The following is a 6,653-nucleotide window of genomic DNA, read 5'->3' as shown; positions in this document are numbered from 1 at the left end:
CCCTGTTCTAGTTTTGGAACTGGACAAATTACACCCATGGTATAGAGGTCTTTTACACAGCGTAAGAACGCCTCTCTTTTTGTCTGGTCTACAGACAAAGTGAAAGATGAAATCTCCCTCTTGGGAGAAAATTCTTGAATTCTAGTCGATACCCCTGGGTCACAATTTCTAATGCCCAGGGATCCTGAACATCCCTTGCCCAAGCCTAAGCGAAGAGAGAAAGTCTGCCCCCTACTAAATCCGGTCCCGGATAGGGAGCTGCCCCTTCATGCTGTCTTGGTAGCAGCAGCGGGCTTCTTAACTTGTTTACCTTTATTCCAGGTCTGGTTAGGTCTCCAGACTGACTTGGATTGAGCAAAATTCCCCTCCTGCTTTGTGGCGGAGGAGGAAGTAGAGGGTCCACCTTTAAAGTTTCGAAAGGAACGAAAATTATTTTGTTTAGCCCTCATCTTGACAGTCTTGTCCTGAGGACGGGCATGACCTTTACCTCCAGTAATGTCGGAAATTATTTCCTTTAGTTCAGGCCCGAATAGGGTCTTGCCTTTAAAAGGAATAGCTAAAAGCTTAGATTTTGATGACACATCAGCAGACCAAGACTTAAAGGGACAGTATACACATTTTCATATAACTGCATGTAATAGACACTACTATAAAGAATAAGATGCACAGATACTGATATAAAAATGTTTAAAAACTTACTTAGAACCTCTTAGTTTAGCTCTGTTGAAAGGGTAGCTGGAAAGCCCACTGCAAGTGGGAAATAAGACACTCCCCCCTCCCCCTTCTTTTGCATATGAAAAGACCCTTTACACAAACAGGAGCAAGCTGGAGAAGGTAGCCGACGGTATTCAAATAATATTTTGGGGCTTGGTTAGGAGTCTGAAAATCATAGCAATGTTATTTAAAAATAAGCAAAACTATCCGTTTTTAAAAAATAAATAAATTATGGGCTATATAAATAGATCATCTACAAAACATTTATGCAAAGAAAAAATAAGTGTATAATGTCCCTTAAAGCCATAACGCTCTACGCGCTAAAATGGCAAAAACTGCATTTTTTGCCCCTAATTTAGCCATTTGAAAAGCGGCATCGGTAATAAAAGAATTAGCTAGCTTGAGAGCCTTAATTCTATCCAAATATCATCTAATGGGGTCTCAACCTTAAGAGACTCCTTTAGAGCCTTGAACCAAAAAGCTGCTGCAGTAGTAACTGGAACAATGCACGCTATGGGTTGTAGAAGAAAACCCTGATGAATAAACAATTTATTTAAAAGACCCTCTAATTTTTATCCATAGAATCTTTGAAAGCACAACTGTCCTCAATAGGTATAGTTGTGTGCTTAGCCAGAGTAGAAATAGCTCCCTCTACCTTAGGGACCGTTTGCCAGGAATCCCGAATGGTGTCAGATATGGGAAACATTTTCTTAAAAGTAGGAGGGGGAGAGAACGGAATGCCTGGCCTATCCCATTCCTTAGTAACAATGTCCGAAATTCTTTTGGGACTGGAAAAATATTAGTGTAAGTAGGTACCTCTAGATATTTATCCATCTTACACAATTTCTCTGGTGGTATTACAATAGGGTCACAATCATCCAGAGACGCTAAAACCTCCCGGAGTAACAGGCGGAGGTGTTCAAGCTTAAATTTAAAGGCCGTCACGTCCGAGTCTGTTTGAGGGAACACATTTCCTGAATCTGAAAGCTCTCCCTCAGACAGCAATTCCCCTACCTCCAACTCAGAACACTGCGAGGGTACATCGGAAATGGCCAATAAAGCATCAGAGGGCTCATTATTTACCCCAATACCGGACCTACTGCGCTTACCCTGTAAACCTGGCAGTTTAGATAATACCTCTGTAAGGGTAGTAGACATAACTGCAGCCATATCTTGAATAGTAAAAGAATTAGACGCACTAGAAGTACTTGGTGTCGTTTGAGTGGGCGTTAAAGGTTGTGACACTTGGGGAGAATTGGATGGCATAACCTGATTCTCTTCAGACTGAGAATCATCCTTAGACATACTTTTATCACCTAAAATATGTTCTTTGCAATGTAAGGCCCTTTCAGTACATGAGGGACACAATGTAAGTGGGGGTTCCACAATGGCTTCTAAACACATAGAGCATTGACTTTCCTCAATGTCAGACATGTTGAACAGGCTAGTAATAACCACAAAAAGTCTTGAAAACACTTTATTTAATGAAAAAAACAACAATTTGAAAAATGGTACTGCGCCTTTAAGAAGTAAAAAAGTGCAGAATGTTCTGCTTTAAAATGTTATAACTCTCACAATTTTAGCATATATGTGTCTTATCTTGTAACCTAAGATTGCACCACAAGTAAGGGACAAATTAACCCTCTATGAGAAAAACGTTACCCAAAAACTTTATAAAAAATAGATTAGCAACCCCCTGCACCTCGCCACAGCTCTGCTGTGGCACCTACCTGCCCTCAGGGGTCTGAGAAATCTCATTATAACTTCGTTAGGCTATTTCTTCAGTCTGAGCCCACCGGAGCTGAAGCCTGCTGCCTTCATATGAAAATCAACTGCGCATCTGAGGCGCGAAAATTAGGCCCCGCCCATCCTATGCGATGTCTCTCTGCCTAACAAAAACCGCTGTAAAGCGGTATAGGAACTAGCCATGTGGGTTTTTTGTATCATTGAACATAAACGTTTCATCATAAAAAACGTTACGTTGCCAGTGTCAACCATGCTGCCATTCCTTTGCTGCATTTTAGCCCATACACAATAATATACAGGTCCCAGTAATACCCCTTCATATATGTAGGATTACTGCTTACCCCTTCCCTCATGGGAACTATGTCAGCCAGTTCTGAAATACCACAGTCTCTCCAGAAATAAATGACTGAACATACTTCAATGCTTGTAGCATGAAAAACGTTCCCCACACTGAAGCTTCTCAAGTACTCCTCAGCCATTCTGTGGGAACTCCTCTGGATCTTAGTGACAACTGCTAAGATCATCAACCTCCAGGCAGAAATCTTCTTCCATCTGCTGCCTGGGGAAAAATAGCACTCACCGGTACCATTTAAAATAAAAAAGTCTTGCTTGAAGAAAATAAAACTATCATTTTAACACCTCTTTCACTTTACCTCTTCCTATTACTAGTATAGGCAAAGAGAATGACTGGGGGTGGAGAGAAGGGAGGAGCTATATATACAGCTCTGCTGTGGTGCTCTTTGCCACTTCCTGTTAGCAGGAGGATAATATCCCACAAGTAAGGATGAATCCGTGGACTCGTCGTATCTAGTAGAAGAAAATATATCTGCACATATCCTTTTCTATACAAGTTATTGTAAATAGTATGGGCATACCATCAGTACATGTGCATAAATATTCACAAATTACTTCCTTCAGTGGTATTTATGCACCGATATATTAAAGCTCATGTGGCTATGCTTCATGTACAATTAAAGGGACACTCAAGTCAAAATAAACTTTTATAATTCAGTAAGAGTATGCAGTTTTAAGACACTTTCCAATTTACTTCCATTATCAAATTTTGCTTGGTCTTTTTATACACACACTTTCCAAGGAACAAGATCCTACTGAGCATGTGCACAAGATCACAGGGTATACGTATACTAGTCTGTGATTGTCTGATGTCTGTCACATGATACAGGGGGCCGGCAAAATGGGAGAAACAATAAATTTGTCAGAATTTTTTTTTTTACTGTTTATTTGAAATTCAGAATAGGTGTTATTGCTTTGTCTTTTTATTATTAACTTGTTAATTATGCAATACTACTGCACTGATTGGTCCTTTAATTACAAAGGCACCTTACGTTCATTCATGCACTGCCTCCAACACCAAGAGAAATAACCACTCTTTTTAATGCAACTTTAAATTTTTATATAAAAAATATTCTACACATAGCACCTTTTCAAAGATCTTAAATAATTACAGTCCAAGTATGTATATCATAAATTTTCTTTTTTATTGCAAAAGAAATAAAGGGAAAGCGAGACCGCTCCCACAGAGAAAAATATCCAGGCTCTTTTTTTTTTTTTAATACAATCTTGTCCCGGGACAGGGGAGGGAACAGCTAACTGTACAACACGAGTGGCACTGACAAACGTGCCTTTCGTGTGTATGTGTATACATGGTATATATGCACAAATAGCTCCCCGAGTGTAAATTTAATGCATTGATGTGTGCGAGTCTGGGTGTGTGCTCCATAGGGAGAGGGGAGGTTGCAAAAGCATCAACCGAATTAAGTTAAAAATGAAAAAATATATAACAATAATAATAATAATAATAAATCTCACTATTTATCATGAAGCCACCTCATCCCTCTCCAAACACACACACACACCGTACCCAAACACCCGGAGAAGTAACTTTAGCTGAGCACTTGCCCCTTATAATGCTAAAGAGAGCACAAAAAAATAATAAAAAAAAATGCCAGGTCTACTCCCTATGTCCTCTCCTTGACCATTTTGGAGGAGAGGGGGATTCTGGACTAAGGAGCAAAACCAAAGAAAAATATAAAGTGTTTGCTCGTCATGAACGTAGATCTGGTACTAGAGGTGTCAATATGCCAGTCCCAGATATGCCCCCACCACTAGGGCCGCCAGAGCTGGTTTTATACCCGTTTCAGATTAAGCCCACCCCCTCACACCAGTTGTCAGCTTTCAGAGGCAACAAAAGGGGCAGGATCTTGGGATGCCAGTTATTGCTCCTCATTTGCATCTGATGATAGAGGGGGCGAGAAGAGAGCTATTGAGGGGGAAAAGTGTGATTGATAGTGTGCTTCCTCACACCCCCACACCTTCTAGTCCTAAAACAGGCTCTCAGTCTAGCTGATCCGTTGAATGAGCTTGTCATCAGACAGACAGTACAATGTGCTCACAGACAAGTCTGAGATGAAACTCTCACATGCTCCCCTTGACACCAGTTTGCAGCCACGGAGGTCAATAAGAATCAGGTTACAGGCACGTCTCAAGTAGATAAGGGATTGGTCTGTCACTCCTTTGCAGCCTAAGACAAAAATAGAAAGAAATGCTAATTTACAAATACTGCATATATGTGTTTACATTTAACATACTGGAGAATGTAAAAATAGATCACTATTTAAATCTGTCTAAATGAGTGTACACGTAGACCGTCAAAATCAAGTTACACAGGTGGATGATGCATGTAAAGTTGAAAATCAATTTATTTTTTTATCCACTTCAGTGGTAAGGTGCAGCTGAAGGTGACATGTCTAAAAACACAATCAGTTTTAGTAAATTTGACAACTGTAGTAAATTTAAAAGTGTGTTAAAATTACATGCCCTATCTGAATCATAAAAATTTAATTTTAATTTCCCTATCCCTATCCATTTTCACTGTCTTGCACAAGTTACTGGCAGTCATGGGATTAGATTACAACTGTATTTATTTGTCTCGGCTCCTAAATATGTCAAGCCTTGCCCTAGCAGCATTGGGAAGGCTGAAGCAAGGTAATAGGCTGCCCAAAGAAAAAAAAAATCACCTACATGCTGCTTTAAAGGTACACAAGACAAAATTAAACGTTCATGGTTCAGATACAACAGGCAATTTTAAACAACCTTCCAATTTACTTCCATTATTAAAACAAAATGTGCAGTCTTTTCATATGTTAACTTTTTGAGCAACCAACTCCTACTAAGCATGTGCAAGAATTAACAGAATATATGTATATGCATTTGTGATTGGCTGATGGCTGTCACATGATACAGAAGGAGTGGAAATAGATATAACTGTAAAATTTGTCAGAAAAAAATCTGCTACTTAATTCAAGTTCAGACGAAGTGCCATCATTCATCTGTTGATTATGCAAATCTACTGTATATACTGGTCCTTTAAGCAACAAGGTTGTGAAATTTGTCCTCTGTATAACGGAAGCAATGCAGACTATTTGCTTTTCACATTTAACTTTTTTTGTAAATATATAACTTGAGCTTGCAGAAAAAAATCCATTCCAAGTGACAAGGAACTGCCTTGTTCAGTTTGGATTCTCCAGCTATTCCTAATTTTATACTAGGGTGTAAGAAGTGAAACTTGTAAAACCTATAAAATGTACTGGGCTTTAAGAGAATGTAGGTAACAAATCTCTATTTAAAAAAACAACAAAAACAAACAAAAAAACATATGTTGAGTTGTTGTCTCACCTGCAAGGTGGATATGGCTGAGGGATGCTCGTGTGGAGGAACCCACAGCAGTCAGAAGGTTGACAGACTGGTCTGACAACAGAGGACAGTGGCTGAGGTCCAGCTTGGATAGAAGTGGGCAATGCCGGATGATCAACCGCAATGTGACGTCAGAAATATCCAGGCCAGAGAGTCGCAAGTCTGTTAGAAGGCGGAGCTTGCTGCGAGAGTCATGTCCTGATAACCAACATGGAGAAAAAAGAAAGCAAGAGAGATAAGCGGTTAAGACAACAAAGCTTCACAGAGAAATTTTGAAGTAAGAGTGTACACAAAATCAATTATGGGCTATTTAAATAAAGATTTAGATGTACATAAAGTTTCCATATTCATGCTAGAGCTATCTGTCTAATGGCTATGTAAGAACTGTAGTATGTGAAAAGATCAGAAGAGCTGAAAACAATACACAGAAAGCAGCTTAAACTCACTCAGTTGCTCTTCCCTTCTTAGCTCCGGTGTTC

At 39.5% G+C, this 6,653-nt stretch overlaps 1 long non-coding RNA gene across 1 annotated transcript; it reads right to left on the bottom strand.

The window, feature by feature from the left end:
* Positions 1-3,938: 3,938 nt before the first annotated feature.
* On the bottom strand, positions 3,939-6,372 carry LOC128643746 (uncharacterized). Its single transcript, XR_008399877.1, has 2 exons — positions 6,157-6,372; positions 3,939-5,002 (listed from the first exon to the last, which is right to left on the bottom strand). It is a non-coding gene; the product is annotated as an uncharacterized LOC128643746 (long non-coding RNA).
* Between the last annotated feature and the right edge of the window lie 281 nt (positions 6,373-6,653).

The sequence above is a fragment of the Bombina bombina genome, unplaced genomic scaffold (assembly GCF_027579735.1).
Source record: "Bombina bombina isolate aBomBom1 unplaced genomic scaffold, aBomBom1.pri scaffold_657, whole genome shotgun sequence".
In the NCBI taxonomy this organism is placed as follows: domain Eukaryota; kingdom Metazoa; phylum Chordata; class Amphibia; order Anura; family Bombinatoridae; genus Bombina; species Bombina bombina.
Note: the sequence above shows the minus strand (reverse complement) of the source record. Positions and strands in the feature narration are given on the sequence as shown.